The sequence below is a fragment of the Aethalodelphis obliquidens genome, unplaced genomic scaffold (assembly GCF_003676395.1).
Source record: "Aethalodelphis obliquidens isolate GAN/ISIS:26980383/991018 unplaced genomic scaffold, ASM367639v1 scaffold3, whole genome shotgun sequence".
NCBI lineage: Eukaryota > Metazoa > Chordata > Mammalia > Artiodactyla > Delphinidae > Aethalodelphis > Aethalodelphis obliquidens.
This window is the reverse complement of record NW_020837947.1, coordinates 41,368,514-41,382,000: the sequence shown is the minus strand read 5'-3', so window position 1 is coordinate 41,382,000 and position 13,487 is coordinate 41,368,514. Positions and strand designations below refer to the sequence as shown.

General features: G+C 43.4%; 1 long non-coding RNA gene across 1 annotated transcript in view; it reads right to left on the bottom strand.

Moving 5' to 3' along the window:
- Nucleotides 1-254: 254 nt before the first annotated feature.
- The window catches only part of LOC113609972 (uncharacterized), a 36,291-nt gene continuing 23,058 nt past the window's right edge, over nucleotides 255-13,487 (bottom strand). The window contains exons 6-7 of the long non-coding RNA XR_003428895.1: nucleotides 11,232-11,332; nucleotides 255-664 (exon numbers count right to left, since the gene is read on the bottom strand). This is a non-coding gene — a long non-coding RNA (uncharacterized LOC113609972). The remainder of the gene's footprint in view (nucleotides 665-11,231; nucleotides 11,333-13,487) is intronic.

Below are 13,487 nucleotides of genomic sequence, written 5' to 3'. Positions count from 1 at the left end.
ACATGGCTCAATGAACACACTTAATTCAATCTTGAAGAAGTTAGGAATCACTGATCTATAACTAGTTCTTATAACTAAGTGCCCTTCCTCCTGAGACACATGAAGAAGGGTTAGTGTTTCTTTCTTTTTTTTTTTTTTTTTGCGGTACGCGGGCCTCTCACTGTGGTGGCCTCTCCCGTTGCGGAGCACAGGCTTGGGACGCGCAGGCTCAGCGGCCATGGCTCACGGGCCCAGCCGCTCCGCGGCATGTGGGATCCTCCCGGACCGGGGCACGAACCCGTGTCCCCTGCATCGGCAGGCGGACTCTCAAGCACTGCGCCACCTGGGAAGCCCGGGTTAGTGTTTCTTAATGCCACTGAAACAACTGGCCACAAACTTGGTGGCTTCAGACAACAGAGATTTATTCTCTCACGGTTCTAGAGGCCAGAAGTCCAAAATAAGTTTCACTGGGCCAAAGTCAAAGTGTCAGCAGAGCCACTCCACTGGAGGTTCTGGGAAGACTCCATTCCTTGCTGCTTCCAGCTTCTGGTGGCTGCCAGCACTCCCTGGTTGTGGCCACATCACTTCAGTCTCTGCCTCCATGGTCACGTGATCTTCTCTTCTGCATGTCAAATCTCTCTGTCTCTCCTTTATAAGGACACTTGTGTTTGCATTTGGGGTCCTCCTGGATAATGCAGGATAATTTCTCCATGTCAAACTCCTTAATTTAATTATATCTGCAAAGATCCTTTTTCTGTTTAAGGCTACATTTACAGGTTCCAGGGACTAGAATGTGCTACCATTAGGGGCCACTATTCAGCCTACTATAAGTTATCATTTAAACAATATTCTTAAAATTTGATTATGGAAAAAGATGATGTCAAACTAGAAGGAAACAAAAAGTTCTCAATAAAGCAATGACCACTCTACACACATACACATACACACCCACATGCATGTACCCACACATACATGAGTTTGTATGTTAGCAAAAGTATTTCCTACACCATCTTCAGCTTCACTATGGACCACTGTCTTATTTATTTTTAAAAAGACAGAATTAAAACACATGTCAGGCATTTAATTGAGACTGCCAACATGACAAAAAGAAAGATTGGGTTCTATGTACAAAGAGATTTGTTTATAACTAAAGTATTTTAAAAATTCAATAAAAATGGCATCTAAGGTTAATATAGGTTAAAGAACTATTTGGACAGGTAGCCTGAGATAAGACATAATTGAATTTGCAAATGTTTCTATCAAGCGATGTTCTTTTTTTTTTTTTTTTTTTTTGCGGTATGCGGGCCTCTCACTGTTGTGGCCTCTCCCTTTGCGGAGCACAGGCTCCGGACACGCAGGCTCAGCGGCCATGGCTCATGGGCCCAGCCGCTCCGCGGCATGTGGGATCTTCCCGGACTGGGGCACGAACCTGTGTCCCCTGCATCGGCAGGCGGACTCTCAACCACTGCCCCACCAGGGAAGCCCTCAAGCGATGTTTTTACTCCACTATTTCCTTCCAAATTCCATGGGTTTAATAAATGATATGAGATACAATTATAATACTCAACATTTGTATAACAATTTATAGTTCACAAAGCTCTTGACGTACCTAATCTAATTCGATTCTCACCACAAGATGGTGAAATATGCAGAATGAGTATTATTTTTTCCAATTTTCAGATGAACAAAGAGATTCAGAGAGAGTAAATGACCTGCTCAAGAAAATGTGGCAAGTAATCATCAGACGTGAACCATGACCCAGGTTTCCTACTCTTGAGTCAATATATCTTCAAGTACACTAGTATTAAATTCAAGATAAAAATGATAGTAATGAAAAAGAAAAGTGGGCAAAACACATGAAAAGGCATTTCATTCGGCTGCAAATCATAAAAGACTCAAACCTCATTCGTGATCATGGAAATGCAAAACAGACAACCAAGAGATGAAAACACTAAATGTTGGAGAAAATGGACCAAACAATTCTTCATCCATGGCTGATGGGAAAGTAAATTTATACAACGCTCTTTGAAAACAGTTTGGCAGTGCCTTATAAGTTGACCATCATATTCCCTACAACCTAGCAACTCTTTTTCTAGGCATATCCAAGGTGAACTTTTGTACATGTGCACATAGAGAGATTCACAAGCATGTCTAAGCAATGTAGTTTTTAATAGCAAAAACTGGAGGAAAAAAACCCCTCAAATGTCCATCATCAAGAAATGGGTAAATAAATTGTAATATAGCCATGATATGGAATAACAAATTATAGTTATATGATGTTATATGAATGAATTTTAGCAATGCAGTTTTCAGTGAAAATAAGAAGTCTTGGAAGATTTCAACCATAATAATAGCCATTTTATAAAGTTTAAAATAAACCCAGACTAAGCAATCTTTTTGAATGACAGTAAGGAATTTAATCATTAACTGAGAAATGCATAAATTGACATCTGAGGGAGAGTTCCTGGCTGATGAGCTGTTTGTTCTGCTGGAACCCTGGCAGCTACTCACTCTACCAATCTGCCTCTTCTGTCTTTGTCTGGGTCTACCTCTAAACTGGCCCCCAACTTAAGCCAAATCTGGGGATATTCCTGACATACAAAAGAACTGGCAGCAAGACCAGCAGTCTGGTTTTTATTTTGGTTCTGTAGCTTCGTTTAATGAGCATATCTTGGAACCTAGTTCTCAGTCGATCAGATGGTAATAGTTATGATCCAAAAATATGCATAACACATTGTGTCAGGTACTATGGGGAACCTCAGAAAAGCACCCATCATTCACATACTTATCCATCCATCCATTTATTCATTTAATATTGACTGCTTATGTGCTATGACCAGGCAGTGGAATCTAAGTTGAACAAGATAATGTTGCTACTATTAAGACACTCACACAGTCCAATGAAGGAGAGAGACATATTAACAGATCAGTAAAAGAAGATGCGGTAAGTCCAACACTGGAGTCATAGGCAGGGGTCAGGAAAGCATGCCCAGAAGAACATCTGAAATGCATCTTTTAGAACAAGTGGAGTCAGCAGAGGGAAGAAAAAGAGAGGTGGGGCAGAGGGCACATGAACAAACGCCCAGATCTGAGATACAGCATGGTGTGCCTTAGCTGTGTCTCTGCATCGTCAGGATCGATACCTCTGAAACCTTGAATCCCATCTTTCACTGGCTTCCACTGCAGGCTCCAAGCAAGAACCACAGACACAGAGCACAGACGGGGCAAGCGCACTTTATCAGTAGCGGAGGCTACTCTGTTATTTGAAGGTGATGAACTCTGCAGGACTATGAGTTTGCAGCCCTGCTTTACGTGGAGGGAAGAGAAGGAAGGATCTGGCTCCTTGTACTCCACCAGCCCCAGAGTGAGCGGGTGCCTCAAGAATGTCAACAACCGTCCAAAGGAAGAGTCAAAGCTAAGAGGGAGACCCAGAAAGACCCTTCAGGAGGAAGCACAAAGGTTTAATATCTGACATTTTTGAGCCTCTCCTGGAAAGTTTCAGCCTCCAACCCAGCACCACAGTTGTTTACCCTGGACCCTTCTCAGCATTCCTTTCTCTTTCCTGGCGTGGTGAGGTTGCAGATGACCATCAGAGTTCCCATACTCAGCAGTTTCAAGCCAGCCTGATTTGTCCATCTCTCCCTCCCTTAGGATGAGTCCTTTCCCAAGAGAAGTTGTAATCCCTTGTGTAAACAGGTTTCCTAGGCAGACCCGCCTTTCCAGTCTGACGAATGCAAACAAGCCATGTCTAACTCCAAGCAGGGGCTCATACTAAAGTCCTCGCTTACACTAGCTTTGGTGATAAGGTGGCTGCAGATGCTTCCAAACTAGAGATCAAGAGGAGAAGCGGATCTGGAGATGAGACTGAGGATTCGGTGTTAGAAATGTCGATTTTTGAGGCTGTTTATAGAATGCAAAGGAAAGATGACCAACGGACATTTTGGATATTTAAGCCTGAAATTCAAAAGAAATGTCAGGGCGGAAGATATAATTTGGGAATCCTCAGCTTACATGGGTAACTAAGATATAAAGTGGATGCAATTCCTCAGAGAGAGTATGTAGAATGAGAAGAGATGGAGACCAGCAAGAAACCCTGCGGAATAGCGACACGCAGGGATGTTCACAGAAAGGATGTCTGCGAAGGAAGCAAAAAGGATGGTCAGAAAGGAGAGCCAGGAGGGTGCCCAGTCACTGAAGCCCATGAGTGGACCCTTCAGTGAATCCTGGGAAAGAACTCGTCAGTTTATTCATTCAACAAATACTTATTGAGCACAGACTCCATACCAGGCACTGTTCCAGATGCTCCGGATACAGTAGAGAACAAAACAACAAAAATCCCTGCCCAGATGAGATTTATGCTCTGATGTCAGTGCAGCAAAGAGGTCCAGATAGATAAAGGATAGAGTCCATTGGATTGAAAATTAGATTGGCTTTGGTAAACAATGAGAGCCTTCCAATAGCAATAAGCTCAGAAGACAGATTGCGACGCCCTGAGAGCAAACCTAAGGTGAAGGAGTAGAGATAGTGGGTGTAAACTATTCTTTTGAGAAGTTGTATAAAAAGGAAGGAGCCATGGGGCACTTGATAGAGGTAGCACAAGTTCAAATGAATGTTTTCCTTTGCCTGATAGATCCTTGCATGCATTCTTGCAAGTATTTGTAGGCTAGCCACCCGGGAAAAGGAGCCTGGAAATGTAAGGAATTGAAGATTTGAAGAGATGATAGGTGATGGAGCCCAGTTCTGAAGCAGGCAGGAGGGGAGACTCCTGTAGTCACTGCAGAGAGTCTTGCAAATTAAGGACAGCTTGGGTATGCATTTAGGAGCGAGCTTTTCTTTCACTATCCTTTTTTTTAGTGACCACTAAAATAGCATCCAAATTCAAAAGCGGCATAGGGTAGCATATATGTCTCACGGAGCGTGTTATATAACAGGGAGCAAGAGATGCCTATTCTTTCCTCCTCCTGTACCCCTTTTGCACTCTCACTCTGGTCTTCCCCCACTCCCCAAAATGTACTCATATGTGACTACATATAGGTACAAACAGGACCCAGATTGGCCTTCCTAGCCTGTTCAGAGTCCTGCTGCCACAGCTGTCCACCTAATCAGGTCCTTACCTAGGAGCACTAAAGTGCAAAATTTGCCAGGCAGCAGCGGCGCTTGGGGCTCTGCAGGGTCCCAGTGTGTGGCTGCGGGGACCAGGCAGCACCTGGCCGCCACTGAGAGCAGAAAGAGAGGCATCTTTCTGGGTTCCCCAGCTGGCAGTGTGGAGCACTGACCTGGGCTGCTCACGGACAGACACAGGACCGTCCCCAGCCCCTAGGATCCTTCCCGAAAGCAGAGCTTTCAGGCTGAGTGGGCAGATTTAGAAAGAACAGAGAGAAGGCTGCACACTGATCCTTCACCCCAGCTCCTCTGCCAGCTCCCCCTCACAGCCCCACTGCATCGAAGACAGGAGTGATTTTAAAGAACCACTCTGATGTGAGTTCATCCTAACTGAGGGCAGACCCAGCAGGGGGGCCATCCCGAGGTCCTCTCTGCTTTGGCTCAAGGGACAGTGACGGTGCGGAGGACGCTGCCTTGCCTGGCTTCCGTGGGAGCAACTAACCATTGACCCAGGTGATTTCAGTGCATCAGACATGCTTCTTGAGTTCTCCAGGACACACCTAAGCAGTTCTTTCCTTCCTGATACAGTAGTCAAAACAAACCCCGTCTCCCCGGACTGGTGATGTCAGCCTCCTGCCACACACCTGAGGTCACAGGCTGAGTCCTAAAACTATCACAGTCTAAAAGAACATAACAGAAAATCTTTAAAGGGCAAATAAAAGAAAAAAAACCTAGAGGTATGTGTATGTACATATCTGCATACATCAGTATTATATATCCATATACACATCAATGTATGTGTGTTTATATATGTGTGTATACCAGTATATGCAGACAGCTATATACAATATATGCATATGTTTAAACACACACATATACACCCTAAATAATAAATGTGCACTAAGAAATTCAGAAAATTATTTCATTCAAGTGCTGACCTACATAAAATAGAATAGAAAATGGGAGTTTTGGCTTTAAAAAAAATTACTTCTAACATAGTTTATGATTACAAAACAACCAGACGGAAAGCAGTCTGGGGAAAAAAATCTGTTTCATCACCGGAGTGAACAAACACAACTAAAATGCTAAAAACATGAAGCCTTATGAAAGTGAACAGAACAAGGACTTTTCTTTTTAATGGTGATTGGATGAAAGACAGCCACATAAATTCCAGGAATCTCTTGAGACTCAGTATCCCCTCAGCATCAGCTGCAGGCAAAAGAAAAAGGCTGGCTAATTTGAAATCAATCATTAATATTCATTTTTTATCATGCTACAGCTGGAGCGACTGTTGTCTGTCATCTTTACTTTCCACATGGCAAGCATTTCCTTTGAAGAAAGCAGGATTGGCAAGCTTCCCTCACTCACTTCCTCATTCATTCATTCATTCATTTTCCTCTTAAAAGAGAGAAAAAAAAATCCCTAGAGTTCTCTTCAAGGGACTTTTGAGTAACCTAAGCTGAAACAATTGAAATCCATTTGTTGTTACTGTACAATATTTTTTTCTTTTTTCAGCCATGTGGGTATTCTCAGCAAAGGAGCCCTTTTTATTGATTATACTGCGAGTAATGGAGTTTTTAAAAAGTAAAACCATAGAATAATTTTTGCCATCAAGTTCAATGAAAAAGATATCTAGAATTAATACAGACAGGAAAAAAATTGAGCAAAATGTAGTCGCTTTCTTTTAAGATGCGGTAGTCGATGGAAAGTCAATTTCCATGTTGTTCCCTTTGTTTATCACAACAAGATGTGGAAACCTACCCAGCCATCCACGTTCCTGCTCTAAGAATGCAGAGACAAGGTGACAGCATGTAAAAGTAAAGTACTAAGAGCATTTTAAAGCTGAGGGCAAACCACATTTACTAACTCTAGGTGTTTTTCTCCTTATAGCTACCAACTTCCACTTATAATAGATGAACATTTTTCTTTCATTTTTCTAACCAAATCATATTTTTTATTATCAAGTTCACCTTTAATATACATTTTCTATTTGAAAATGGAAAAAATATCCATTATCCTGCCACATTTACATAAGCATATTAAGCATTTGGATTTTTTCACATTAATTTTTGAAATTAATTTTCATTAACCCTGTATTTCCCCAGGAGGAATGGGTCAGTCTTCACTAATTCAGTGTTACCACAATTTTATAAAACATAACTACTGAAAATAGTAAGAATTGACTGAATTTGTATACTTTGCTTAAAAACTTTTTAAAGCTCTTCATTATTACAAAGTTTATATTCCTAAACTTGCCATTCAAGGCACAAACCTTTATGCCCTAAGTGAATTCTTTAGCCTTATCTTTGACTAATCTCCAGTGTGAACTTTTGTTGCCGAGAAAGATTCACTGTGATTGTAAGAGACAGCTGGTTGAAATAAACACCTTTACCTCTGCCAGCAGAAGGCTATCTGGTGGGGAAAACAAATTTTGCTTTAAGTTAAAACACTGCAGCAAAAAGGCCCTTAACCCGCAGGCACCTACAGAAAGGCTCTTTCTCTTTTACTTCTCTTGGCAGCATGTTATCAGGGTCATTGTTTCTAGAAAACTATTTTGTTGTTACCATGTTACTGCTTCATTCACAGGTGTATAGCCAAGTTGGGCTATAGTCATTCTATATGACTATATAGAGTCATATAGGAGCTCTATGTGAGCTCCTAGCACTAATGTTAACTCTGACACTCTCTGACAGCATGCTCTTTCTTGAAGCCAGAAACAGTTCCAGCAAACATAACCAAAGAGTGATGTCATAGAGCAGAGCCTTCATGGGTGAATACAAATATTTTAAATCAGTTTTCAGAGATTTCCGGCACTAAGAATTACAGATCATGGGACTTGGACCCCGTGTTCAGCTCCAAGTAGATTTCTTGCTGTAATGTCAACCTTCTCCATTTCCCCAACCCATCCAGAGTTTGAGGTGTCTTTACAGTCTGTGTGACAGTGTTGGGGGAAATACAAAGGGCATGGTCCCACATTCACCTCTCCGCTGACAACAGTGCAGGGGCAGCATCCGTGTGCCAAGTAGCACAGCCATCCAGGGGCTCCAGGCAGTGACCAGCACCAAGGTCGCCAGCAGCCCCAGTAAGAACGAGAGAAGCAACTGCAGTGCGGAACAGGCTCAGAGCAGATGCGAGGTGATGTCCCTTCTCCCAAATACTTTCAAGGGAGGCGAAGAGGAGGATTTGCCCAGCTAAACAGAGAACTCTGTTTTGGGGGTTGTATGGACTGTTGCATGTGAATTTTTCAACCTTTCTGTAAATGAAAGAAAGACAGACAAAGGAGAAGGGTGAATATATCTAATGAAAAAAAGCACCCAGGAGTGAAAGAGTGATGGTGTCCTAGGGACTTCTGTCACTCGCTCAGTAAGAGGCCTCCTGTTTATATTTTCATGCCTTCCTCTTCTGTGAGTGATCTGTGCTTCCCCAAAACCCTATGAAGAGAAGAAATGGAGCAACGGGAGCCCTGACTCTGGGCTTCAAAAGTCAGCTGCTGCCGCCACCACCGCTCCTATCAGGTGTAATTTGCCTCTTGGCTGGCCCTCACTGGCACTTTCAGAAGCACTGTGGGAGTGTGTGTGAGTGTGTGTGTGTGTGTGTGTGTGCACATTTATGCATGCGTGGGGTGCATGCCACTTTTACTCATCTTTGGGCTGGGGAGCCTTAGGGAATCAGAGTTCAACACTCACAGTTTACAATGAAAGGATAAGGACTTTGCCACTCACCTGTGGCTGGAGGACAGGGATTGGACCAGCTCCCTAATTCTGACACCATGAACTCTTAGGTCTAGCCTTCGGGCTCTGCTTCTGGTTCCTACCTTTGCCTCTCCTGGTCTCCTGGCAAGAACTCTGGTTTGACACAAAACCCAAGCATGGAACTCTTTCAGTTTCCTGCTCTGTGTGGCTTTTCTGACTGCATTCAGAGTCTGGCTTTATAGACCTTGCAATCTGTGTTAGAAGCTCCAGTACTGGCCTCTCTAGAGGAAGGAAGAACACTGGCTACTTCATCTTCCTCCAGAGCCTCCCAACTGCTCACCTCGTAATTGGTGACTTCCTTCTATCCAGCCCACCGCCTCTCACCCCACCAGCACACAGCTCCCCTGCATCTCCTTGGCCATGACTGGCCCTGACCGGCCCAGCCCAGGAAGAGCCTTCCCACATGTTACTCTCAACCACTTTTATTCTTGCAACATTCTGACCATTCACATGGTAATAGATTTCGTTATAGCTAGTTACCACATATTCGTGTGTGAGGGCACAACGAAAGGTGTAAGGTGCACCAATGAATCCTTCAAGAACCCTAAGATACTGCTGATTTACAAATAGGAAAACTGCTGTGTGGAAGGGTTAAGAGTTTTGCCCAAAGCCATAAAGCTAGTAAATTGTAGGATCCGAACTTGGACTTATCTCTGCTTGATTCCCAGGCCTACATGCTTAACTCCACATCAGGCCACCTTCCCGTGAGGAGTCTCACAGTCTTCACCCTAAAGATGTTCCTCTGGTTCTGAACTTACTTCCCAACAATTTGCAGACAAACCCCTACACTTTGAAGCTTGATCTCACAATTCATGCTAATGCACAACTTGGTTTTTTTCCCTTACCTATATGTCGTTGTCAAAGGGCAATTTTTTAAAGGGTAAAATCATGACTCTTATGTTATTATAAAATGAATACAAGTAAAAGATTTTATTTGACTAATTAACCAAAGATGGAATCAGTAAGATACTACAACTAGTTCAAAGGAGAATTCAAAGTACCATACATATATAGGCAATCTGAAATGCTGAAATGAATTTAACATGCCTGCAAAACTGGTCAAGATCCACCAGGTGATAATGAATTACATCTGACACCGTTCATTTGCATTTCTGTGGACACCAGTCATTTCCACTATTATCATTTTCTACAACCTAGAATACAAAATACCTCAAAGACCATGAAAGGTGGAGATAAGCTGGAAGAGCAGGCTACACGAGACACTCAGAGGTCATTTTTACCCATTTCAAGGTCTTCTGCATTTTTCCTGGAATCCTGAACTAATATTTTATTATATATTTATTATATGACTGTATTATAATGTAACCACTCTCTATACACGTGTGCACGCGCATGCACGCGCGCACACACACACACACACAAATGGGTCTAGATTCAAGTTGTGGAGACAAGTTTTCTCTTCAGAATAAATATAATAGAATCACCTGGTTCTCCGGCCCTCTTTCAGTAGTGTCTATTAGATAAGCATTCCACAACCAACCATGTATTATTCCCAAAGAATTCCCCAATATCATAGGATAGTAGCTTTTTCCCCCAAAACAGTGTCATGAACAGATGGTACTAGACAGTCACCTCTTATCTTTAATGCTGTCATGCTCATATGGCAGTAAGTCATAGGATATTCGCAAAGACAGGGCATTGTGAAGCCCTAATTAAATATTTTGACTAGGAACCTGCCTTTGCTTTGATAGAACATCCCAGCATGAAACAAATAGCTACCAAAAATACTTCCTAAAGGAGGATATGGTTCTATCTCTAAGAAACCACCAACTTCTTCCTTCCCCAGACACCTGTTTCCTGCCTTGAGAATTTAGGCCCTTCTGGTCACTAGTAAAGGACACCTGCCACATAGGGATCTGCCTGAAAAAAGGAAAAAGCGAAAACCAAGACACCACCACAGCTTTTCAGGAGTGAGTTGGCAACTGGTGCTCAAGACCTGAGTTGCTTCAGGGTCTAAATCATCTTCTTGCCTCCTAAGGGAAGTAAGTCTTAGACAAGAATTAAAGCGCAACTCCCTTATTTGGGAAGTGCAGGAAATACTCGTGGGGCGAGTAAGGAAGAGAATAGAGTAGCAGGCAGGCAATAAAGGATGTGTCATTAAGCACTATCACGGTGGGTGACTAAAGCTTTACGCAAGCCAAGAGGTGATTGAGCTGCGGTAGTACTTATAGAGCAACTCCGGTGAGCCACTGATTGAGGACTGGTCCTAAGAGGTGCTAATTCACTCATACTTCTAGCCTGCTACAGGTTCTGGAAATAAGATCTTTAGACTGGGAGACAAGGACACTGGCGGCTGGCGTCAGTCAGAGCTGCTGAAGGGCTGGCAGGGAGACAGGGGAGGGGAGGAGTGGGCAGATACTGCCGATACCTACTCACCGCAGCTGAGGAAGGATGGTCTCTCCAGTGGTCAGCGTTAACGTGCTTCAGCCTCTCTCTCGGTCTCTGCTTTCTTGCTTTTCCTCCTGCTACCATATTTCCTAGTAGCAGAAAGAGAGAGCATGCACCTTGCTGGCGCAGAGCTTATCGCCTTGAGTTGGCTCACAGGCCACTGGTCAGCCTCTGGATTGGTTGTCCTAGGATCAGGTACATACTCCTGGCTCCTGTTTCTGAGTGCAACAGAGTCAAGTGACATACAGCAGGACCACTTGCGCTACCGACTAGCCTAGGCGCTGGGAGCAGGACAGCTTCCCGCCGCAAGCAGACGTCACGCACATTCTGCTCTGACACAGGTGATGGCAGTTATGCCTCTGATGGTTGTGCACGCTTACATCCACCTCACCTGGGGAACCCGCAAGGCTTTAGTCATTAAAATCCCTAACCTGAAGCTGTGGTTTTTCGTATATGTCTCCCCTTAGAATTTAGTGTGTTCCTTTGCTCATCTTAATTTAACATTTACACTATACTTTACCTCTCACCATTTCTGTCTTCTCATTTGACTGTTTCCATGAACAAAAGCCTGACGCGTGTGCAGCAGGATTTCACTGTGCCAAGGACTGCTGTCGTTCTTGGTTTCGAGGCACACGCTGCCTTTGAATCTGGGAACCCTGTGCTCCAACTGAACTCCTGACTCCCATCCTCATGTTCTCTGAGAGCCCCCCTCTCCCACTGACACCTTCTCCTTGCCATAGTTGCTTTATAGCATTCAGCAGTCTCTGCAATTTAATTTATTTTTTAACCATTAATCTCCTGACTTCCCACATAAGCTTCATGAGGGCAGATGCCAGGATGAGGTGATCCAATTAATAGCTGTTGAATGAATTTATTACTAAAGCGAGGACCTTAAGGTTTTTTCCTAGGAAAGGGCACGGGGGATCGGTTTGGACTGATCCAGTGGCATCTGTGGCTTGGTCCCTATTGTGACTAAGACAAATTCTGGGGTGGTGGCTGGCCAGAGGCAGCATGGAATCATCAGGCAGAACTGAAGCTGTGGCCTGGGTCTCATCAGCGTGGCTCAGATCAGCAGAGTCCCTACTTGGAGAAGGAAAACTTATCGGGAAGCAATAGGCAGGACTAGCAGGGTAGGGACATGTGAGACGGACAGTGAGCCACAGGGCAACATCTGGCAACCATCAGGGAGAAGGGCACAGGATAGCGCATTAGAGGGCAAGACCTTCATCCTGGATGCACTGAGGGGGCCTTGCCGTGGGCCAGCCCTGGATGATGAAAATTCCAAGTTAGGGAAGGAATTCACAGCAGCCACATTGCTGACGGCGGCCACCCCACCGCAGCCCACACTCGGCATGCCACAGCTCTCGCAAGGCCAAAATAAACAGCTGCAGAAAATGATTCTCCAGGAGATCTTGACTATAATGTCCTTCGGGAGATGCTTATAGAGGTCTGTACTCATTGTCAGTGCCAAGAACCAGCACTTACACTTATCGTCTGTATTCCGGTCTTCCTTTCATTTCTGATTTTGGAAATTTACATTGGGCATGAATTGTTTTTTTTAAATTTTAAGTAGAAAAACGTAAGTATAACATCAATATTTCCCATCCTGGCCACCCTGTACCTAAACAGCAAATCCAACAACGTGTCAGAGGAGAATATTAAATGGCACTCAACCTTTATGTCATTCATGGAAGATATCCCTTGAAAAAACTGGATAAATGAGAACAACTTGCTGTAGAAAATGTGCCTATAAAGACTTGAGACTGCTGTTAATAGGCTAAGTACCTTTCAAATTGAAGGCAGTGTAGGCAGAGGCTGATTATATCCAAGTGTGAGAACAGTACACCACTTTCAGAAAGGCAGGACGGTTAACTAATGATTAGTCTTCAAGCTCATAAAAACGACACACTCACTGACATGGTCCTATGTCAGTGAATGTATGGAGAAGAAATAGATTTCTGTGGTATATTAAGAAAAAAGTTTTATTTGAAGCTTCAATGTAAACGGAATTTCTAAATTGTAAGAGGGCATACATTTGCAAGAGGAGAAAAATCCAGATGTTCAAGGCCCTGGATCAGGATGTGAAGAATGTGTCACACTGACACATTCACTGAATAAAAGAAAGTCTCTAGGGCAGATTATTTAAAGAAGAGTGACAGCAAAGAATTCCTAAAACTATCAAGAATTCTGTCTCTCTCTTTTTAATGAGTGCACACCTATAAATTCCTTTGTTAGTTTTCAATG